Source organism: Hylobates moloch, unplaced genomic scaffold (genome assembly GCF_009828535.3).
Source record: "Hylobates moloch isolate HMO894 unplaced genomic scaffold, HMol_V3 SCAFFOLD_5, whole genome shotgun sequence".
In the NCBI taxonomy this organism is placed as follows: domain Eukaryota; kingdom Metazoa; phylum Chordata; class Mammalia; order Primates; family Hylobatidae; genus Hylobates; species Hylobates moloch.
Genome location: NW_026652280.1, coordinates 23,567,781 through 23,593,325, shown reverse-complemented (window position 1 = coordinate 23,593,325; position 25,545 = coordinate 23,567,781). Strand labels below are relative to the sequence as shown.

At 36.7% G+C, this 25,545-nt stretch overlaps 1 long non-coding RNA gene across 1 annotated transcript; it reads right to left on the bottom strand.

Moving 5' to 3' along the window:
• Window positions 1-365: 365 nt before the first annotated feature.
• LOC131383597 (uncharacterized) lies at window positions 366-24,541 on the bottom strand. Its single transcript, XR_009213740.1, has 3 exons — window positions 24,428-24,541; window positions 13,333-13,443; window positions 366-521 (listed from the first exon to the last, which is right to left on the bottom strand). It is a non-coding gene; the product is annotated as an uncharacterized LOC131383597 (long non-coding RNA).
• Between the last annotated feature and the right edge of the window lie 1,004 nt (window positions 24,542-25,545).

The following is a 25,545-nucleotide window of genomic DNA, read 5'->3' as shown; positions in this document are numbered from 1 at the left end:
CGGCTTCCTGTGGCTCCCTGTGAGACAGTGTCCCTAATTCCTGTATGGTGGCTTTGGTACAAGTCCTACTGTCTTATTCAAGTCCCTGTAATAAAGTTGTGTTCTGGAGGGGAAAAGTGTGGCTTTTATATTTCTCTCTGTTTGCTCTCATGTCAAGCCAGGAGCACTGAAGCAGCCATACTACTCAGGAAAACCTCCTTTTGCTCAGCAACTGAGAACACATTTGGTATGCTTGCCTTTTCTCCTTGTTTATTTTCAGGGTAGTGATAAAAGCATGGAAAAAAACATGAGGGAAAATCAGTAAATTTCAGTACTATTTCAATACATCTGCAAAGGGCAAACTGTTTAGAATTTCTCTTGCCCCTTCTGAAGTTGGAAACTCTCACCGCAGCGGGAAACACAACTATTTTGACTTGGCAAACCAAACCAAACAGCATGCACCTGCAACTATGCGTCCCTGACGTGAGTAGCTGTGGCCAGAGGGTCAGTCTGTTCTCAGTTTTTCATCCAGAAACCACATTCTGCAAATGGAGAGAAAACCACTGTTGGATTAAAGGAAATCCTTGCTATAGAGACTAAGCACACAACTTTAATTAACTCATCATTTTCTAATTAGCATCCCCAGAGCCCTGCGCCTGGGCAGCTTATGTTGCAGAATGTGCCATCAAGCTTTTCCAAACAGCTTTATAAAATAAAGTTTTGTTTTCACAAACATTTCTTTTAAAAGGTTTGGAAAATGGAGGAAAACATTTGAAAAAAGGGTAGACCACCCAAAATTCATTCATATAAAAATCACTTAATGATTTTGGTGTATTTGTTTAGAGTCATTATACGTATTTTAACTCAACATAGTTGAGACTATATCATATAGAGAAGGGCCTTTCTCTATTTTTTCATTTAGTATCTTGTGCAGGCATTTATTTTAGTAGAAAATTGTTATCAGTAATAACAATTACTGATATATCAGCATATTGTACTTAGTAGAAGTACTGTAACTTCTTTAACCATTGTTGCTACTTACATTCAAAGTGAACTTTAGAATTTAAGTTTCTAGAATTCATTATAACATTTTAACTTAGGAATTTCATTCAACTTAGGAACTTAACGTTAACTAGTTAATTTCACCATTAAAAAACACACAGACTGTCACATCACAGATTCATTTTTTTCTATTAAAATTATCACCTTGTCTTGCTTATTGTTTTTAAGTGCATAGATACATGACTTTATTCTCATTTTTAAAAAATGGGTTAAGAAAGAAAAACACTATTTATGCCAGTAAATTCTCCTCTGGCAGACATTTAGGTCAATTTAAAATTTTTGCTATGATAAAAAATGGTATCAAAAATTTGTGAAGATACGTTTACACTTATTTGCAAGTATTTCTTTAAGATAAGCTCCTGGAATGTGGATGAAAGGGTATCCATAATTTCAATTTTGATAGTTCCTGCCAAGTTGTCCTTAAGTAAGACCGCACCAGTTTACACTTCTATTAACAGTGAATGAGAATTTTCTGTTTTCTCACACTGGATGCTATGAAAATTTAAAATATTTGCCAATCTGGTGAAAAATACAATCTCAATGCTGTTTTAATTTGTATTTCCCTAATTACAGTGAAGTGGAACATATTTTCCAATGTTTGTGACCGTGTGTATTTCTTCTTTGAATTGCCTCTTCGTATTCATTTCTTAATTTTAAGTTGAGCCTACTTTACATCTTTACATATTGTATATATTAAGGCTTTGTCTGCTATATGCTGTGCAAATGTTTTCTCTCAAGCTCTTCCTTCTCTTTTAACATTGTTTTACCATCTCTCCTTGTTAAGAGGTTATTCATTTTTATGTGGTACTATCATAGTTTTCATTTTTATCTTCTGATTTTCCTCTAATTTTCTATTCTGTAACAATATAGATTACCAACGTTTAAATTTTTAATCTATGTAGAATTTAAATTTTCTGTATGGTGGAGGGAAACATCTAAGTTTTTTTTTTTTTTTTCTGTAGAGTATCCTGTTGTCCCAGTTCTAATAAATGAATTGTCTATTACTGTCTAGAAATGTCTTCATGGCCATATCCTAAAACTGTGTATGTGTGTGTGTGCATGTGTGCACATATATACATATTCTAAAACTTTATTTTGTCCAAGATCTAATGTAACATTGTATTTATTACTGTTTATATAATGCTCTGAAACCTGGTGGGGAAAATCTATTTTGACTATTATTTTTCAAAAATTTCACAGCCAATCTTTTGTTTTTTCTCTTTCAAATGAACTGTATAATTGGCTCACAGAGCTCCTTTAAAAATATTTCTTTTGGGATTTTGATTAGGGGTGTTCCGTATTTTATGTTATTTTGGGGGAAATTGACCTCTTTATAATATTGTCTTTCCATCAAGGCACATAGTGTGTCTTTTCACTAGTCGGGTCATCTTCAAGTTCCCACAATAAAGTTTTATATTTCTCTTTCTTATAGGTCTTGCATACTTCTCATTAGATTTATTTCTAGCTATGTTAAAATTCTATAGTGATAATAAATTACATCTCGTTTTTTCATGTCTTTTAAAAATTGCATATTGTTTGTGCATCGACACTTTGACATGGACCTTGCATTGGATTTGGAGAGAGACATCTAATAATTTTTCAGTTGACTCTTTCAAAATTTTGATAGATCATCATACATTTGAACGTAACGTTAAATTAGCTCCTTTAATTGCGTTCTCATTCTTTTTATTTTCTTATTGCATTGGCTAGTTTGCTAGCATAATGTCAATTTGTAATAGTAATAGCAGGCAACTTTGCTTTTATTGATACTTCAAGGAAGATTATAAACAAATACGATGATAATGTTCGCTTTAGATTTCTGGTAATTATATGTATTAGGATATAGATGTAATTGCTATAATAGAAAAATCCCAAATAATAGTGCTTCACATTAACAGTCTGGGTGTAAGCAGTGCTGGGTGGTCTAGTAGCTTACCTATGCCATTATCAGGGTCTCAGTATCTTTCTATCTTGCTGCTCTGTTCTAGAAAATACAGAGCTTCTATTTCATGACCTCATAGGGCCATTCCAGCTACCACCATCATTTCTGTGTTTCAGACATCAGGAAGAAAGGAATACAAAAGGAGGGTACAGTTCTTCTTTTTAAGGGCACAGCCCAGAATTTGCACTCATCACTTTTACTTACATCCTACTGAACAGAACCTAATTTCATGGGAACACTTCTGTGCAAGGGAGGCTAAGAAATGTAATTTTCTGTTGAGCAACAAATGTGATTTTTAGTCTTATGTTTGGCTAAAAATCTTCCCACCATGGAAGGGAAGGAGAGTAGATACTGGGGAAATTAACAGTTGTTATCACATTATATTTATTCATTTTAGGGAATCTTTCTTCTATTCCTCAGACAGTGAGAGCTTTTACTGGAAATTTATCAAACACATTTTTTAGTATTTACTAAGATTATCATAATTTTCCCTCTCAAAATCTGTCAATATTGACTTATAGGTGGAGAAATCATAATTAAAACATTTAGTTTGGGATAAAATACTATTAGAAGATGACTTTTATATGTCATTCTTTTAAAGACATGTCAAATGTGACATTCATTATTTTATTTCTTTTCTTTCTTTTTAAAATTCAAGCTATTTTTCTATCCAGGCATCTACTTAAAGGTAAATTATTATCCATTTATTATCAGTTATTTAAAATTTGGTAGAACAAAATCCTAAAACTGCTTAGGCTGATATTCTTTTCAAGGAGAGAACTTTGTCAAATTTTTTCATTATTTCCCCTCTCTGTTTAATGGATTACTTAGTGTTTTCACCTCATTTTAATTAATTAGATAATTGATATTTTCTATTTTCTTATAGTCAAATAGGCCAATGTTTTCCATAATTTTCTGACTTTATTATCTTATTTTGAAAGCACAACCCTTGCTTAAGTAGTCAACAATGCATATGTGTATGAGCATTCACTTTTAACACTTTAATTCTTCCGGGATTTATTTTGGTGCATGAGTAACCTAGAAATTTTAATTTTCTTCTAAATGGCTACCTAACTGTGACAATAGTGTACATTGATTAATCTATCATTTGCAACTGAATTGAAATTCCTAATTTAATTTGTGCTAATTTCTTATATCTCTACATTAGTTTATTTCAAAAAGGCTATTTGATCTGTTTCATTGATCTATTCTGGGATGAAAGTTACATGTTAAATACTCTTAAGTCTTATAGTTTTATAATTTACTTTATAATCTGACAGGGCAAATCATCCTTTAAAAAATTCTTGGCTCTAACAAGTTTATTTTTCTAGATTAATTTTAGGATAAGTTGGCCAATTAAAATATTTGAAGAGGTTTTGATTAGAACTGCATAAAAATCAAACATTAAATTTGTAGAAGAACAGACATTTTTATAATATTGAATGCTCCAACCCAGGAATATGGGTTCCTGGATTGAAGCTCACCATCTATTTAGGCCTGTGCTATGTACCTCAATAAAGTATTATAATTTTTCTCATAGAGGGCCTGCATTTTTTTGTTAATTGAATTTCTAGATTACATATATGTATGTCTAAAGTAAATGGAATACTTTTTCATTACATTTAATTGGGATATTTAGTATTTCTTACATTAAAGCCATCAATATTTGTGTATTTTTGGACCAGCCACCTTACTAAGAGACTTAGTAGTTTTTCTAGTTTTCTTCTTGAGATTTCCAAGTGGGCAGCAGTATTTTTCTTTTGATGTATTATATTAGATTTTCATTCTTCTTTTCTTTGAATAAGCCAGGTTCTTTAGGTTACAATTATGATTATTTAAAGCAAAACAGAGTTCATTTACAGCATCAAAGGCTAGAGATAGGCCAGGACCATGATGAAGCAAGTGAAGCAGTTTCCTCAGATGCCAAATTTAAGGGATGTCAAAAAGCTCACTAATCAAGATAAATAATGTTTTAATGCAATAGTTTGTGTTTAAAATGAATGTGAAAAAATCCATGATGAAGCCAATACCAAAAATTTAAATATAGGTAAGTTTAGCAAGGAGAAGTGGGTTCAGAAAAGCCAGGAGCCAGCAGATGTGGAGATGTCAGTAGCAGCTCTCAGTGACAACTGTACTTATACATGCTGCCCATGGGATGAATCAGCTTTGAGAATGAGAGTGATTGGCATCCTTGGCTAAGGAGAGGGCAGGATTCTTTGATTGATTGTCCCAGACTGCATATGATGGGGGAAGGTAATTTTCCAAAAGGAAACAGGCTCACAGTTGTCAAAAACAACGATTGTCTACCATGTTGCAGTCCCATGATACATTTTCTACACAGACTCTATCTCCAGCTCCAACTGCCGTCCTCCACATGTTAGGGCCACACCTCCCAAGAGGCCACATGCCAATGTGCCAGCTCTCCTTTGCTTCCTGCTATACTGTTTACTCAGAGCTGCAACCTTCATATGGAGACAGCATAAAAGATATTGATGAAGAAACTCTGGTGGTTTTAAAGAGCACTCTCTGTTGAAAAGGAAATGGCAGCCTAAGCCCTGTTTTGAACAAACACTGGGTGTCTATACTTGGGAGGGGACCTCATGGAAAGGCTGGAAACTCTTCCTGAAGAGATTGTTCTGCCTCAGGAGAAGTATGTTTTGGCCACTGATTGTTTCTCAGGCAAATTTAATAGGCCGTATTCGACTGATGAGAATGCTTCCCAAAAGAATTAACTACTCAAACTTAACTTATATATCTTCACAGGCACTTAATGAAAATTTAAATGAATTATATTTGATACAATTATTGATAAGATAGGTTTTACATCTACCATTTTAAATTTTGTTTTCTATGTCTTTTATGTCTTTTTTGTTCATCTATTCTTTCATTACTGCCTTCTTTTGTGTTAAATAGATATTTTCTGATATACCTTATTAATTATCTTACTTCTTTTGCTCTATATTTTAAATTTACTTTCTTACTGGTTGTCCTGAGGACTACAATTAACATTTTAACTTAAGACAATTAGTTTGAAATAATACTTAATTTCAATTGTATACAAAACTTTGCTCAGGACTCAGGACTCAGCTGTGAATCTCATTAGGGATCCCTTGTCCCTGATGAGATGCTTTTCTCTTGCTTCTTTCATTCTCTTCGTCTTTGGACCATTTGACTGTGGGTTGGTTGCCTAGATATAAATCTCTTTAGATGTATCCTACTTAAAGTTCATTCAGTTTTTCTTCAGTTTTGCCTGTCATATAGAACCCTGCCCTGACTCTCCCTCACTCACTAATACTGCGTAGAGGCAGATTTCCCTCTTATGACTTTAGTAATGTCTTGCTTTTGAGAAATGCATTCTTTGGCAATTTTACTGTTGTGTGATCATAGATTGTATTCCAAACCTAGATGGTGTAGTCTACCACACACTTGGGATATATATGGTATAGCCTACTATTTCTAGGCTAGAAATCTATATAGCATGTTACTGTATTGAATACTAAATTAGTCCATTTTCATGCTGCTCATAAAGACATGCCTGAGAGAGACTGGGTGATTTAGAAGGAAACAGGTTTAATTGACTCACAGTTCCATGTGGCTGAGGAGGCCTCACAATCATGGCAGGAGGCAAGGAGGAGCAAAGTAATGTCTTACATGGATGGTGGAAGGCAAAGAGAGAGTTTGTGTAGGGAAACTCTCCCTTATAAAACCATCAGATCTCATGAGACTTATTCACTATCATAAGAACAGCACGGGAAAGACCTGCCCCCATGATTGAATTAACTCCCATCCCGTCCCTCCCACAGTATGTAGGAATTCAAGATGAGATTTAGGTGGGGACACAGCCAAACTATATCAAATACTGTAGGCAATTTCAACACATATTTGAGTATCTAAATATAGAAAAGATACAGTAAAAATGTGGTATAAAAGATTAAAAAATGATATACCTGTATAGAGCAATTACCATGAATGGAGCCTGCAGGATGGAAGTTGCCTGGGTGAGTCAATGAGTGAGTGATGAAGGGCTAGGACATTACTGTGCACTACTGTAGACTTTATAAATATTGTGAACTTAGGCTACACTAATTTATAGAAAAAGCTTTCTTCAATAATAAATTAATCTTAGCTTACTGTTTTACTTTATAATTTTTTAAAATTTCTATTGGTTTTTTTTGAAAGGAAGAAGTAAAACTGTTTTTATTTTATTTTATTTGTATTATACTTTAAGTTCTGGGATACATGTGCAGAACGTGCAGGTTTGTTACACAGGTATACATCTGCCATGGTAGATTGCTGCACCCATCAACCTGTCATTTACATTAGGTATTTCTCCTAATGCTGTCCCTCCCCTTGCCCCCCATCCCCTAACAGGCCCCGGTTTGTGATGTTCCCCTCGCTGTGCCCATATGTTCTCATTGGTCAACTCCCACTTAGGAGTGAGAACGTGTGGTGTTTGGTTTTCTGTTCTTGTGTTAGTTTGCTGAGAATGATGGTTTCCAGCTTCATCCATGTCCCTGCAAAGGACATGAACTCATTCCTTTTTATGGCTGCATAGTATTCCATGGTGTATATGTGCCACATTTTCTTTATCCAGCCTAACATTGTTGGGCATTTGAGATGGTTCCAAGTCTTTGCTATTGTGAATAGTGCTGCAGTAAACATACGTGTGCATGTGTCTTTATAGTAGAATGATTTATAATCCTTTGGGTATATACCCAGTAATGGGACTGCTGGGTCAAGCAGTATTTATAGTTCTAGATCCTTGAGAAATCACTACACTGTCTTCCACAATGGTTGAACTAATTGATACTTCCACCAACAGTGTAAAAGTGTTCCTATTTCTCCACATCCTCTCCAGCATCTGTTGTTTCTTGACTTTTTAATGATCACCATTCTAACTGGTGTGAGATGGTATCTCATCGTGGTTTTGATGTGCATTTGTCTAATGACCAATGATGATGAGCTTTTCTTCATATGTTTGTTGGCTGCATAAATGTCTTCTTTTGAAAAGTGCCTGTTTATATCCCTCACCCACTTTTTGATGAGGTTGTTTGCTTTTTTCTTGTAAATTTGTTTATGTTCCTTGTAGATTCTGGATATTAGCCCTTGGTCAGATGGATAGATTGCAAAAATGTTCTCCCATTCTGTAGGTTGGCTGTTCACTCTGGTGATAATTTCTTTTACTGTATAGAAGCTGTTTAGTTTAATTAGATTCATTTGTCCATTTTGAATTTTGTTGCAATTGCTTTTGGTGTTTTAGTCATGAAGTCTTTGCCCATGCCTATGTCCTGAATGGTATTGACTAGGTTTTCTTCTAGGGTTTTTTATGGTTTTAGGCCTTATGTTTAAGTCTTTAATCCATCTCCAGTTAATTTTTGTATAAGGTATAAGGAAGGTGTCCAGTTTCAGTTTTCTGGATATGGCTAGCCAGTTTTCCCAAAACCATTTATTAAATAGGGAATACTTTCCCCATTGCTTGTTTTTGTCAGGTTTGTCAAAGGTCAGATGGTTGAAGATGTGTGATATTATTTCTGAGGCCTCTGTTCTGTTCCATTGGCCTATATATCTGTTTTGGTACTAGTATCGTGCTGTTTTGGTTATTGTAGCCTTGTAGTATAGTTTGAAGTCAAGTAGCATGATGCCTCCAGCCTTGTTCTTTTTGCTTAGGAATGTCTTGGCTATATGGGCTCTTTTTTGATTCCATATGAAATTTAAAGTAGTTTTTTCTAATTCAGTGAAGAAAGTCAATGGTAACTTGATGGGAATAGCATTGAATCTATAAATTACTTTGGGCAGTATGGTCATTTTCATGATACTGATTCTTCCTATCCATGAGCATGTAATGTTTTTCCATTCGTTTGTGTCCTCTCTTATTTCTTGAGCAGTGGTTTCTAGTTCTCCTTGAAGAGGTCCTTCACATCCCTTGTAAGTTGTATTCCTGGGTGTTTTATTCTCTTTGTAGCAATTGTGAATGGGAGTTTGCTCATGATTTGGCTGTTTTCCTATTATTGGTGTATAGGAATGCTTGTGATTTTTGTACATTGATTTTGTATCCTGATATTTTGCTGAATTTGCTTATCAGCTTAAGGAGTTTTTGAGCTGAGACAATGGCGTCTTCTAAATACACAATCATAACATCTGCAAACAGAGACAATTTGACTTCCTCTCTCCCTATTTGAATACCCTTTATTTCTTTCTCTTGCCTGATTGTCCTGGCCAGAACTTCCAATGCTATGTTGAATAGGAGTGGTGAGAGAGAGCATCCTTGTTTTGTGCCAGTTTTCAAAGGGAATGCTTTCAGATTTTGCCCATTCAGTATGATATTGGCTGTGGGTTTGTCATAAATACCTCTTACTGTTTTGAGATACTTTCCATCAATACCTAGTTTATTGAGTGTTTTTAGCATGAAGGGGTATTGAATTTTATTGAGGTTTTTTCTGCATCTATTGAGATAATCATGTGGTTTTTGTCATTGGTTCTGTTTATGTGATGGATTAAATTTATTGATTTGTGTATGTTGAACCAGCCTTGCATCCCAGGAATGAAGCCAACTTGATTGTGGTGGATAAACGTTTTAATGTGCTGCTGGATTTGGTATGCCAGTATTTTATTGAGGATTTTCGCATCGATGTCCATCAGGGATATTAGCCTGAAATTTTCTTGTTTTGTTGTGTCTCTGCCAGGTTTTGGTATCAGGATGATGCTGGCCTCATAAAATGAGTTAGGGAGGAGTCCCTCATTTTGGGTTGTTTGTAATAGTTTCAGAAGGAATGGTACCAGCTCCTCTTTGTACCTCTGGTAGAATTCGGCTGTGAATCCATCTGGTCCAAGGCTTTTTTTGGTTGGTAGGCTATTAATTACTGCCTCAATTTCAGAACTTGTTATTGGTCTATTCAGGGATTTGACTTCTTCCTAGTTTAGTCTTGGGAGGATGTGTGTGTCCAGGAATATATCTATTGCTTCTAGATTTTCTAGTTTATTTGCATAGAGGTGTTTATAGTATTCTCTGATGGTAGTTTGTATTTCTGTGGGATCAGTGGTGATCTCCCCTTTATCATTTTTTATTGTGTCTATTTGATTCTTCTCTCTTTTCTTCTTTATTAGTCTGGTTAGTGGTCTATCTATTTGTTAATCTTTTCAAAAAACCAGCTCCTGGATTCATTCATTTTTTTGAAGGATTTTTCGTGTCTCTATCTCCTTCGGTTCTGCTCTAATCTTAGTTATTTCTTGTCTTCTGCTAGTTTTTGAATTTGTTTGCTCTTGCTTCTCTAGTTCTTTTAATTGTGATGTTAGGGTGTTGATTTTAGATCTTTCCCGCTTTCTTCTGTGTGCATTTAGTGCTATAAATTCCCCTCTAAACACTGCTTTAGCTTTGTCCCAGAGATTCTGGCACATTGTGTCTTGCTTTTCATTGGTTTCAAATAACTTATTTATTTCTGTCTTAATTTCGTAATTTACCCAGTAGTCATTCAGGAGCAGGTTGTTCAGTTTCCATGTAGTTGTATGGTTTTGAGTGAGTTTCTTAATCCTGAGTTCTAATTTGATTGCACTATGGTTTGAGAGACTGTTTATTATGATTTCTGTTCTTTTTCATTGGCTGAGGAATGTTTTACTTCCAATTATGTGGTTGATTTTTGAAAAAGTGCTATGTGGTGCCGAGAAGAATGTATATTCTGTTTATTTGGAGTGGAGAGTTCTGTAGATGTCTATTAGTTCCACTTGGTCCAGAGCTGAATTGAAATCCTGAATACCCATGTTAATTTTCTGTCTCATTGATCTGTCTAATATTGACAGTGGGGTGTTAAAGTCTCCCACTATTATTGTGTGGAAGTCTAAGTCTCTTTATAGGTCTCTAAGAACTTGCTTTATGAATCTGGGTCCTCCTGTATTGGGTGCATATATATTTAACATAGTTAGCTCTTCTTGTTGTATTGATCCCTTTACCATTATGTAATGCCCTCCTTTATCTTTTTTGATCTTTGTTGGTTTAAAATCTGTTTTATCAGAGACTAGAATTGCAACCCTGCTTTTTTTTTTTTTTTTTTTTGCTTTCCATTTGCATGGTAAATCTTCCTCTATCCCTTTATTTTGAGCCTATGTGTGTCTTTGCATGTGAGATGGGTCTCCTGAATACAGCACACCAATGAGTCTTGACTCTATCCAATTTGCCAGTCTGTGCCTTTTAACCAGGGCATTTATCCCATTTACATTAAAGGTTAATGTTGTTATATGTGAATTTGATCCTGTCATTATGATGCTAGCTGGTTATTTTGCCCATTAGTTAATGCAGTTTCTTCATAGTGTCGATGGTCTTTACATTTTGGTTTGTTTTTGCAGTGGCTGGTACCAGTTTTTCCTTTCCACATTTAGTGCTTCCTTAGGAGCTCTTGTAAGGCAGAACTGATGGTGACAGAATCCCTCAGCATTTGTTTGTCTGGAAAAGATTTTATTTCTCCTTCACTTATGAAGCTTAGTTTGGCTGGATATGAAATTCTGGGTTGAAAATTCTTTTCTTTAAGAATGTTCAATATTAACCCCCACTCTCTTCTGGCTTGTAGGGTTTCTTCAGAGAGATCCACTGTTAGTCTGATGGGCTTCCCTTTGTGGGTAACCCGACCTTTCTCCCTGGCTGCCCTTAATATTTTTTCCTTCATTTCAATGTCGGTGAATCTGATAATTATGTGTCTTGGGGTTGCTCTTCTCAAGGAGTATCTTTGTGGTGTTCTCTGTATTTCCTGAATCTGAATGCTGGCCTGTCTTGCTATGTTGGGAAATTTCTCCTTGATAATAACCCAAAGAGTGTTTTCCAACTTGGTTCCATTCTCCCTGTCACTTTCAGGTACACCAATCAAATGTAGGTTTGGTCTTTTCACATAGTCCCATATTTCTTGGAGTCTTTGCTCATTCCTTTTCATTGTTTTTTCTCTAATCTTGTGTTCACACTTTATTTCATTAACTTGATTTTCAATCTCTGGTATCCTTTCTTCCACTTGATCAATTCAGGTGTTGATACTTGTGTATGCTTCATGAAGTTCTTGTGCTGTTTTTCAGCTCCATCACGTCATTTATGTTCTTCTCTAAACTGGCTATTCTAGTTAGCAATTCCTCTAACCTTTTATGAAGGTTCTTAGCTTCCTTGCATTGGGTTAGAACATGCTCTTTTAGCTCAGAGGGATTTGTTATTACCCACCTTCTGAAGCCTACTTCTGTCAATTCGTCAAACTCCTTCTCCATCCAATTTTGTTCCCTTGCTGGTGAGGAGTTGTGATCCTTTGGAGGAGAAGAGGCATTCTGGTTTTTGGAATTTTCAGCCTTTTTGCACTTGTTTTTCTTCATCTTCATGGATTTATCTACCTTTGGTCTTTGCTGTTGGTGACCTTTGGATGGAGGTTTTGTGTGGTCATCCTTTTTGTTGATGTTGATGGTATTGCTTTCTGTTTGTTCGTTTTCCTTCTAACAGTCAGGCCTCTCTTCTTCAGGTCTGCTGGAGTTTGCTGGGGCTCCACTCCAGACCATGTCTGCCTGGGTATCACCAGTGGAGGCTGCAGAACAGCAAAGATTTCTGCCTGCTCCTTCTCTGGAAGCTTTGTCCCAGAGGGGAACCCACCAGATGCCAGCCAGAGCTCTCCTGTATGAAGTGTCCATCGACCCCTGCTGGGAGGTGTCTCCCTGTCAGGAGGCATGGGGGTCAGGGACCCACTACAGGAGTCAGTCTGCCCCTTAGCAGAGCTCAAGCACTGTGCTGGGAGATCCACTGCCCTCTTCCTAATTTCTATTGGTTTTTGGGCAATGGGTGGTGTTTGGTTACATGAGTAAGTTCTTTACTGTTGATTTGTGAGATTTTGGTACACCCATCATACAAGCAGTATACACTGAACTCAGTTTATAGTCTTTTACCCATCACCCTCCCCAACCCTTCCGCCAAATCCGTAAAGTCCATTATATCATTCTTATGCATTTGCATCCTCATAGCTTAGCTCCCACTTATGAGTGAGAACATGTAATGTTTGGTTTTCCATTCCTGAGTTACTTCACTTAGAATAATGGTCTCCAGTTCCATCCAGGTCGCTGTGAATGCCATTGTTTCATTCTTTTTATGGCTGAATAGTATTCCATGGTGTATATATATATACCACAATTTCTTTATCCACTCATTGACTCATGGGCATTTGGGCCATTTATTTTTGTTTACTTTTTGACTCTTTTGTAATAACACTTAGCTTAAAACAAAAACACATGGTACAGCTGTGCAAAATATTTCTTTTTATCCTTGTTCTACATGTTTTTGTATTTAAAAATGTATTTACTTAAAAAATTTTTTTTTGTTAAAAACTGGGACACAAACATACACATTAGCCAAGGTCTACTCAGAGTCAGGGTCACCAGTATCACTGCTTTCTACATCCACATCTTGTTCTACTGGGTCTTCAGCAGCAATAACATGCACGGAGCTGCCATCTCTAAAATAAAGATTAAAATATAATATAGTAAATATGTAAACCAGTAATGTAATTAGTATCATTATCAAGTATTACGTACTGTATATAATTGTATGTGCTATGCTTTTACACAACTGGCAGTGCAGTAGGTTTATTTATACCAGCATCACCACGGTCACATGGGTAAGGTGTTGCACCATGACACTATAATGACTACAGTGTTTTTCAGCTTCATTATAATCTTATGGGAATGTGTAATGTGGTCAATTATTGATGGAAACCTCTAAGGGTAAAGAGGCAGAATACAACTGTGTTTCACATATGCTTCTTGATAAAGTATTATTTGATATATAATGGTTTATGACTCATATACCTGATATAAAAATTATAATTTTTATCAGTATAAAGTTACCCTATTATTCTTATTCTTTGACTTTTCTCCTTTAAGACTGACATTTCTACTCTGACTGTTTCTTAGCCTTTGCTTGGGAACATCTCAGCTTTCCTTTAATTTCCAGTGTACCCAAGCTATTTTGCTTTGTGTGTGTGTCTTTGGTGGAGAGAATATAATGGGATTTTATTTTCATTACAACGTGAATATTATGGCTTTCATTAGGAAATTCAATCCACTTTCAAGTGTTGAATTTATTTGTGTGTTTGCCACTATAAGAGTGATTGTCTCATTGGAGACACTCAACAGATAAATATTAAATGAATGAACAATTTCTGATACTTTGATTTCCCTACTTTCTCTCTCTTCTATTAGTACAAATACATTTTAAATTTGCTCTTGCCTTATGGAGACATCTTGTTTATAATTTTACTAGTAGTTAATTGTAGGTTTTAAAAATATATTCTATTTATGTGTATGTTCCTGAGGTTTACAAGTGCCTATTTAGTCTTTAACCACAATTCTGAAATGTTTGACTGATTTTCAAGCCCACAACAGACTATGAAGAACAACTAGCAGTCTTCATATCAGAGGCAGAAGGTAAGAATCTGCTGAATACAGCAGCAAAAGCCAGGATTGGTCATCTGTAAGGGTCTTATCTTTTAGCAATACAACTGGAGTTTATAAAACTAGCTTATCAAGAATAATCCATACAGGTTGGGCACAGTGGCTCACACCTGTAATCCCAGCACTTTGGGAGGCTGAAGCGGGTGAATCTTTTGAGCCCAGGAGTTCAAGACCAGCCCAGTCAACATGGCGAAACACCATCTCCACTAAAAATACAAAAATTAGCCAGGTGTGGTGGTGTGTGCCTGTAGTCTCAGCTACTTGGGAGGCTACGGGAAGAGGATGACCTTTAAGCCTGGGAGGTGGAGGCTGCATCGAGCTGAGATTGTGCCACTGCACTCCAGCCTGGGCAACAAAGCCAGACACTGCCTCAAAAAAACAAAACAAAACAAAACAAAAACAAAAAGAATAATCGATATAGTATGTTAGCAATGAAGCAATTGTTTCATTGAGAATTTGCTTCCAAAATAAAATTTGAATGAAATATTTGGGAAGTTAAATGTGTCAGATACAATGATCTCAGTCATTCATTATGTAGGGTCCCTAATGTCTTTTTATACTATTTAAGTTGCCTGTTTAGGTATCATTATTAGTTCCATGTGGACAGAAACTTGTTTTATACTAACACATAAGTGACCTGATTCAGGCTCTATTATAATACATATTTCTAAACTACATCTTTTGCACCTACAAAAAATAGGGAGAATGTGAATACCTAGCAGAGTACTAATGTGGATTTTGATCAAAATTAAATGAAATAATCCATGTAAAAGCATTTGGCACAGGGCTTGGCATTCATCACCTCCACCACTTACTAGGTGTGACCTCAAGTCAGTTTCTTAACCTTTCAATGCCTCAGATTTATCATCCCTAGTATAGGAATTGTCATAGTACTTACCTCAGAGATTTAATATAAAGACCTTAGAGCAAAGCATGGTATAGCTTAAGTTCCCAGTAAATGTGAGCTATTATTAGTATTTCAATGCAGGAAGGACCACATTTATACTCTGGCAGAAACCATCAGAAAAGAGTGTTCTTTTTGGACACAAATCAAGAAAACAATAGTCATAATGTGGTCCAAAGCAGGGAGATGGGATTGGGGCAGAAGACTGGTGTCCAGTCTGGGCCCACTCCTTGCCTGCGGAAACTTGGGTAGTCTTCAGTTTCTCATTTTGTATCACAGGGAAAAATACCTAATGCCGATTTCATATGCCAAACATAAGAGTTATAGTGTATGCAAATGTTCTATAATGTGTTATATCAATGCTATTTAGTAGGAACTATTTTTGATCATTTGACTGTTTTTATCACATTAGCACCTCCCATCCCATTAGCTTTCCTAACCCCATCAGCATTCAGAAATGGATTCTGTATCTTTATCAGCATAACCTCGATTTCCTTACTTTCTATTCCTTGGATATATGTCATTAACCAGTCTTGGTACAATTAGTGCAAGGAGTAGAAATGAGACTATATTCTATGAATTTTGAACTCTCCATTTTGGCAGAACAACTCTGGACCAGCCACTATAGCTGTCAGGGTGATTTATGATGTTCTTCACCAAGCTGACAGCCAGTGGAGAAAAAACTTCATGCAAGAAAAATTCCTTATATTTATTATACCTAGTTTAATATCTGACGAACCATGTTATAAGAACAATTCTTAAAATAGCCTTGAGGAGAGCACCTCCACATTGCCCAGACATACAATTTATCATGGAAATACTGGTGGAGAAAGGAGGGGAGATGGTGGTCATGCTGTGAACTTGACTGGCTTGCAGACAGGACACTGGTTGGAAACCTAGCAATAAAAAAAGCAGCCCAATGTACTTTAAATGCTAACTGGCACTCTTCTAGTTGCTCTCAATTTTTTCCTTACAGTAAGCCTTCCTCTTAGGTAATACTATTATCACATCAACATGATTGTAAATAAGAATGGAGAATCAATCCAAGAAAGATACAGCATGACTACCCCCAAAGCCACTTAATTTGGAAATAGAAATGAAGAGGTGTATACTTCTTCCTCAGTAGGGGTTGCCTATGCTTTGTGCCTTCCTGAAACTTTTAATCACTGGAGGCCATCATAATCTTCCACATCCACCCAGTCCATAAAGCATTTGTTACATATTGACTAATATGTAACAAAATATTGTATTGCTTTTTAAGGGTATGCTATTTGTTCATCTTTTCTTCTCAACTACATACTGTCTTTAACCTCTCCTATCTCTTCCTCTCAGCCTATAAATATACAAAAGTCTCTTCAAAGAACAAACTGACCAACCAAACAAAACCATTCCCTTCACTTCCTGTCTGCTGTATTTACTTCCTTATCTGCCTGAGCCCTCCATTTCCTGAAAGAGCAGGTTACACTCATTGTCTCCGCTTGGAACTCTCTGTTCTTTTGGCTTTGAGGGCACCACTCTCTCTTGCTTCTATTCTACGCTGTCTCCTTTTGCTTTCGACATTTCTGACAATACCTTTTCAGCCTCCTTCTTTGGCTTTTCTCTCATCTCTCATCTCTCTTCCCCTTTCCTAGGGCTCACCTATTAACATCCCCTGGGGTTCTTCATTTACTCCAATATCTTAAATATGCTAACAGGTATCGAATACATATTCATATTTTATTTTTTGAGACAGAATCTTGCTCTGTCTCCCAGGCTGAAATGCCGTGGCATGATCATGGCTCACCGCAGCCTTGGTCTCCCAGGCTCAAGCGATCTTCCCGCCTCAGGCTCCCAAGTAGCTGGGACTATAGGCAGGCACTACCATACCTGGCGATGTTTCTGAATTTTTGGTAGAGACAAGGTCTCACTATGTTTCCCAGGCTGGTCTCGAACTCCTAAGCTCAGGCAGTGCTCTCACCTCAGCCTCCTAAAGTGCTGAGAGCAACCGCACCCAACTCAAATACATATTTCTAATGAGACATGTTACTAAAGCTCAGAATTATGTCTCCAACTGCCTACTGAACACTTCAAATACAACATATCAACAAAAGAACTTACTTTCTCCCCAAATACTCTTTTTTATTCAGCTTCTTGATTGGGAGACCTCTGGAAATTATACTTAATTCTTTCTTCTCTTTCATTTGCTTCTGTGGCCCAGTTGATTCTACTCCTATTTCTTGAACACACTGAATTATTTCCATTCCACTTCCCATGTCCTCATTATTGTTCTCATTGCCTTTCCCTTGAATTACCAGAACTCTCCTCACAATGTCTCTAGCCTTCACATTTGCCCACCTTCAATTTAATCCTCACCCAGCCCGTATGTCATTAAGGTGGACTCTGAAAGCAAAATGACATTTAACACTTAACAAAGGGGAAAATCCCTTAATTGTGTCATTTTCCCGTTAAAAATCCTCAAATGGCACTCCACTGATTTCAAAGCAAAGAAGTGTCAATTATTTGGGCAAAGTCAGGCACTTTTTTTGCCTTGACTCTTGTTTGCCCTTCCAGTGGAATCTGCATGATTCCTCCAATGCATTCTTTGATCCCCATTTATGCCCTTTATTGTCTCCAAACTTTACATGCACATGCAATTTCCTCTTCCTAGAGTGACTTCCCCTTATTGTTCGGCCTGGAAATCTCCAGGCATATTCTCCTTCAAAACTGCATTTAAGCATTATTCCTTCTAGGAAGACTCCCAAACCCAATGTAGTATGAGACAAAACCACAGTATGTGAAATCTTAGGAAACCCTAACTAGATGCCAAAATGATCAGTTTAGTCTAAATTTATTTGCAGACATTAGCTACTAGTAGGTAATGCAATAAATCAAGTTATTCTTTATCTATGAAGATATCATTTTTTGTAACTCCCCCAAATATGGAGCTACACGAATCATCAGAGCAGGGGTGTGAGTGTTCAGGAAAGCCTGTGCATACTTAGGTCATCTATATGAGTCAAGAATGCAGATGCGTAATAAATTGGTTGGGATTTATTAATACATGCACCTGCATTTCTGCTTAAGAACCTATTGTTTGATCTAATGATGACCTATAGACCAAGCCCAAAACAAACCAAAGATATTTTCAAGGCTAAAGTATATCAGGCATATGGGAAACATGTAAATGTTCAAAGAGGATGTCCAGTAATGAGGAATCCAACATTTATCCCAATAGCAACATGTTAAATGCTCCCATGCCCTTCTGACCATTGCTGCTCAAGTGTTTCCTTCTGAGGTAATTTCTTGAAAGTGTGTGTACATGACCAGTCTCCATGGCTAACACATACACATGCATGGAACCTAGAAGCATAAGGAACAACTCTGAGGTCATTAGAAGCTAAAAATACTGAACCTTCACACTTGCCTTTGAGGAAGTATTCTTTAGCAGAAATGCCAAAGGGATTTTACTAACATGAACAAACAACAAGCCTACTCATAAAGCATGTTATGCGTTATGGATAGCGCCCCCCCATAAAAAAAAGCCCAGGATGATTGCCTTTTACTATTGGAAGGGAGGGGGAATTTTACAAAAAGCTGCTATTTGTATAAACCTGTGGACCCACCACCCTCAATAATATACAATATAGAAAGAACTATTTGTTTCAAGATGGTCTTGTTTGTTTTCTATTTGTTTAATAATAGCTTTATTGAGGTAAAATTCCTATAGTATAAAATTTACCATTTAAAGTATATAATTAAGTGATTTTTAGATATTTACTATGTTGTGCAAGTATTACCACTATCTAATTTTTAAAAATCTTTAGCACCACCCGAAAGAAACCCTGTTATGCAAATAATCATACAAATAACAGAGTTATTTGCAAATATGCAAATGCTGAATATTTGCATCTCCCCAAATTTCATATTTTGAAGCCCTAATCCATAATGTGATATTATTTGAAGCTAGCACTTTTAGGAGATAATGAGATTAAATCAGGTCATAAGAGTGGAGTCCTAATCCCATAAGACTGGAAGCCCTATAAGAAGAGGAAGAGAGTCAGATCTTTCTCTCTCTTTCCATGCACATGCACCACTGAGGAAAGGCTATGTGAGCATGCAATGAGAAGGTGGCCATCTGCAAGCTAGGAAGAGAGCCCTCACCAGGAATCAAATTAGTTGGCACCTTGATTTTGGACTTCCTAGCCTTCAGCACTGTGAGAAATAAATTTTTGTTTTTTAAGTCACCCAGTTTTTGGTATTTTGTTATAGCAGCTTGAATTACCAATATAAAACCATACCCATTAGCAACCACTCCCCATGCTCCCCATTCTCAGTTCCTAAAAGCCACCACTGTACTTTCTATGGATTTGCCCATCTGGGCACTTCGTATAAATGGAATCATCTAATATGTAGCCTTTTGTGACAGGCTTCTTTCACTTAGCATATTTCCAAGTTCATGATGTAGCATTTATTGGTACTTCACTACTTTTTATTGCTAAATAATATTACATTGTAAGGGTACAACACATTTTGTTTATACCTTCATCAATTCGTGAACATTTGGGTTGTTTTTACTCTGGGACTCTTATGAATAATGCTGCTGTGAACATTCATGTGCAGGTTTTTGTGTGAACATATGTCATCAGTTCTATTGTATGTATACCTAGAACTGGAATTGCTACGCCATGTAACTCTATGTTTTAACATTTCCAGGTACTGCAAGCTTACTTTCCAATGTGGCTGCATCGTTTCACATTCCCACCAGCAGTATGGGGCTTCCAATTTCTCTGCATCCTCATCAACACTTGTTATTATCTGTCTTTTTGATTTTAGACATTCTAGAAAGTGTGGAGTGGTATCTCATTGTGGTATTGATTTGCATTTCCTTAATGACTAATGCTTTCGAACATTTTTTCATGTGCTTATTGGCCATTTGTATATCTTCTTTGGAGAAATGTTTATTCAAATCCTTTGCCCATTTTTTAATTGGATTGTCTTTTTAATGTTGCATGGTATAAGTTCTCTATATATTTTGGACACAAGTCTCTTATTAGTTATACCATTTGCAAATATTTTCTCCCATTCTGTGCATTGTCTTTTAACCTTTCTAATGTGTCCATTGAAACAAAAGTTTTTAATTTTCACGAAGTTCAATTTATCTACTTTTTTCTTTTGTCACTTATTTGTATCATATCTGAGAAACCATTACCTAATCCAAGGTCAGGAAGGATTACTCCTATGTTCTCTTTTAAGAGTTTCATTGTTTTTACTCTTACATTTAAGTTGAATATCCATTTTGAGTTAGTTCATTTTTGTATCTAGTATGACATAGGATCGAGACGATCTTGTTAATCACTTTTTCCTGATATACATCAGCTTCAATTGTGAAGCTATAAATCTGTAGGTTTCCTGAAAGCCCGCATCATATAAAGCAACTTCTGTGACAAATTTCACTTGATTAATTAATTAATTAGAGACACAGTCTAGCTCTGTCCCCCAGACTGGAGTGCAGTGGTGCCATCTTGGATCACAGCAACCTTCAACTCTCAGATTCGAGCAATTCTAGTGCCTCAGCTTCCCAAGTAGCTGGGATTACAGGTGTATGCCAGCATACCTGGCTAATTTTTGTATTTTTAGTAAAGGCACGTTTTTGCCATGTTAGCCAGACTGGTCTCTAACTCCTGGCCTCAAGTCTTCCCCTGCCTTGGCCAACCAAAGTGCTGGGATTACTGGTGTGAACCACTGTGCCTAGTCATGATAATTTATTGAGTGGAGTTCTGTTCAAGATGATGGAGGGCTAAGAGCAGCAAAAGCCAGGCTCAGTGGCTCATGCCTGTAATCCTAGCACTTTGGGAGGCCTAGATGGATAGGTAGATCACCTGAGGTCAGGAGTTCGAGAGCAGCCTAGCCAACATGGCGAAACCCTGTCTCTACTAAAAATACAAAAAGTAGCCAGGCATAGTGGCAGATGCTAATAATCCCAGCTACTCTGGAGGCTGAGACAGGAGAATTGCTTGAACCTGGGGGCGGAGGTTGCAGTGAGCTGAGATCATGCCACTTCACTTCAGCCTAAGTGGCAGAGTGAAATTCCATCTTAAAAAAAAAAAAAAACGGAAAGAGAAAAAGCAGCAAAGATAATTTTTTGGCAAGATTATTAGCCAATTTTAAGAGCTATTATTACATTTCGAATGTGATTTTAAATTCTCAAAGTTGGACAGATAGCCGGCAAAGAATGGTCACAGACCTTTTCCCTAATATTTTAAGTTGCTTCAAACCAGTTATTAAATCTTATATGTATTCTTTAAAGATTTATTCCACATGGGTTTGATTAATTTACACAGACTTCTTCCAAAACTGTATCTAAACCACATTGTTGATATCTAAGAAACTCTATGAGCTTCTTCAAAAGCCCTCTTAAAAATACAACAAAATCATGTTAGCAACTCCAGATTCCAAGTTGAAATCCTCCCACTTTAGTATAAGAACCATCAGTTTTGAATGAGTCTGGATACGAAAACTTATTTTCCCATTTTGAGGAGAAAATACCTTTTTAGAGACTCTTTCTTGAATGGATATTTGTTATAACATATTTGGGCTTAGGGCTAAAACCTTTGGTTTGTAAGCTGAGGTTTTCATTTGCACTTACCAACAACAGCGTATAAGCTGAAAAGAATCTCAGGTCTGGTTGCTATCCTGAGCTACTGCAAAGAAGAAACCACTGAGAACAAGAGAATTTAAATTATTGTACATCGCATTTGCTATTTGCTGCCATTATTCTTCTATTAAAGGAGGATAATCAACTGATATGATATTGTAGATCACAGTGCCTAGTGCATTGCAGGTCCTCAATATATGTTGATTCTTCTTTTCTTTACATATTTTTGAGGTACAGAAAGAAGTTCTTAAAATGGTTTTTATCTGTAATCATTTTGGAAAATTAGCTATGAAGATGAAAATTTGTGAACAAAGGAGAACTTGCAAATGCCATTTTACTGAGCATGTTACTGAATGGTTATATAAGGAGTAAATATTCTCTCAGCATTAATAAGTAAATATGAACCAATAAGAACACAGGTGAGGACTCTTTTCCTAACCAGAATAGATGGCTAAGGTTTATAGGGCAATAAATTAGACTATTTGTATCCAAAGCAATATTGTTGTCACCACCAATTGTAATAAGCATTTTTATAATTTATGCCTTTAATGTGTTTATTATGAAAAAGCTTCAAAGTATATTGCACAAGTGGTAGTCTGCTCCAGAAGTGGAAATTTGGGAAACTTGGTTTTTGGACTCAGCCTATTCACTATTATTTGGTTGATAGGTTTATTATTATTATTATTATTATTATTATTATTATTATTTAAAGGCCTGAGACAGTAGAGACTTTCTAATAAAATATGCTGCAGTGATGAAAATTATGCCATGTCTTTTGTCTTAATATCTATAAGAACACTGAAAATTGGCCTGACAATGAGTTACAGGATAATTTGTAAAAATGCATAGTGGGTTTACTATAAATATAGTTTACTTCAAAACCACAGAGATTGCTCACAATCATTGCTCTATGTAACTAGGCAAAGCAATTTAGCAGCAAATAGATGACAAGAGTCATGAAAAATATTTTTTGGACTTGTTAAGTGAGAGCAAAGAACAAACAGGGGGGATTTAAGTGAGTTAAGAAATGGTTTTCCAGTTCTTACATTAATTTATTCAGGATGTGAAAGTGAAAAAGCATTCAAAACCTTTGCATCTAAATCTTAATCTGGTGAAATTTCTTCTTTCAATTACAGTTCAAAGGCAGTTATTAACTACTCATTGTGTGAGGGACACAGGAAAAAGAGTATACAATCTTTAATGGGAATAAGCTTCCATTTTACTTTGGAGGCAAAAATATGCAGAAACACTTTAAGTACAATCTCCTACGAATAAAAATGAATACAACATTTCCCAACATGAAGTTGTCAGGAAACAACTGATTCCAAGTATTACCTACCCGTCCCAGGTGTCATGTGAGGTCACACTTCCTTTGATGCCCAAATCACATTAGACTGAACTTCCACTATACCTCACCAAAGGATGCACAGGACTCGTCCTCCACGTTTCTAAGGATCCCCAGGGAGTGCTTTCGGGATTCTGTTTTTTGCTGGATTTTACTGTTTTTAAATTAATTCATTTGTTTATTTTGGTCGGGTGCATTTCCCTTTAGCACAATCCACTGGAACAAAATAATATATGACATCAATACATAACCCTAAATCTAGGTTATTCAGGATTCCAAAACACTGCAGAAGGACTTTAGCAGAACAGCAAGTGTTGCTTCCAGGCATCCCAGCAAGGACAGTGCCTCCCCCATAATATGAATTGGTAAATATATGCTTCCATGTCACAACTACAGCCTTCCAGTAACTATTGGACAGGGAGTGTTTAGAAAAGAACAAATATACATCTCCCAAGAAAAAAACTAATATTTATAAAACATCTTTCCAGAAAGAATTATGATCCATAGAGATGCAATTCTACCCACCAGACAAAACAAAACAAAAACAAAAAGCCTATCTTTTACACAATATGTGTAAAGAGTAAGACCTTTCAGTTTTACTTTTGATGGACAAAAATGCCTATCAAATGATTTCCCACAAACCAAATAGCAGTTACCCCAAAGGTTAATTCAGATCTCTCTGGAGAAACTGAAACGAGCCTTAAAATGTGAATTTTCCTTTTTGATTTTGCAGTAATCAAGGTTTAAAAAACATTAGGGTTCAGATTCATCCAGAATATGCCATTCCCCAAGAAAACAAAGGGGTAGACACTCTAGAGGAAGACGGAAAATATTGTATCAGATGAGCAGGGTTAATCCCTTCCCAAGCCATTAACAATCTCCATGGGTCTGTGAATATCGCTCCACTGACCCCCAGTTTCCCCACTTGTACTTTAATAATAATAAATCTTATTTTACAGGGTTTTATAAAAATTAAATGAGAAGAATGCATGTGAAAATGCCTAACATGGTGTTTGGCACTGTATCAGTCTGTTTTCACGCTGTTTATAAAGACATACCCAAGACTGAGCAATTTACAAAAGAAAAAAGTTTAACTGGACTCACAGTTCCACGTGGCTGGGGAGGCCTCACAATCATGGCAGAAGACGATGGAGGAGCAAGTCACATCTTAAGTGGATGGCAGCAGACAAAGAGAGAGCTCATGCAGAGAAACTCCTGTTTTCAAAAACCATCAAATCTTGTGAGACCCATTTACTATCAGAAGAACAGCATCGGAAAGACCAACCTCCATGATTCAATCATCTCCCACCAGGTCCCTCCCACAAATCCTGGGAATCATGGGAGCTACAAGATGAGATTTGGGTGGGGACATAGAGCCAAACTATATCAGGCACATAGCTGATGTTCTCCTTCTTTAATAGGGTAGAATACGGTGTATGTTGCATCATTCAGTACTGAAAGAGCTCAAAATGACATTGTTTAACCCATGGTATTTGCCACCTCCAATCCAAGGAGCCATATTCCAGAGTTACAAGAGAAAGAGAAAACAAGTTGATGCCTGCATTTCTAGGTAGAATCACATGATGACTTCTTTCCTGTTATTATAGCCCTGGCTCCCTGTTAGTCAGGGAAGATGAACCTAGAGGAAGTAGAAGGAAGAGTGGCATGCAGGAAGCTTCCCTAGAAACATTCTCATTAGCCTTCGTTGGGTCGGTGCCTCGATACATCAGCCCATCATCATCATGATCATCAACACCATTATCATCATTATTGTGCTCTGTAGCAGCCACAGACCTGGCAGTTCTCGATGGCCATTTACAGAGTGCCCACATGTGCTGGGCTCTGTGAGAGACTATACAGACACCGGAAAATCAAGTGAAGAGTCATTCTGCTTGCAAATGGGCAGTGAAGAGAGTGCTTCCCATCCCTTCATATTTGCCTTCGATGGCTAAGAATGAGGCACATTGTTGCCTGTGGAGTTAGGAAAACAACTGCATGACCCACTTTCCCATATCTCTTAGCTATTGCAGGTCGTACAATCTCAGGGCTGGAAAAGATCCTAGAAATGATCAGACTCACTTTGCAAAAGGACATGAAAGTCCAGAGAAGCTGTGACTCACCTGAAGTCAGGGTACTCATCAATGAGAACAGGAACAGGAGCGTGGGTTGCCTACTTTCAAGCCCAGCAGACTTTCCAGCATACCACCATGCCTCTCTTCTTG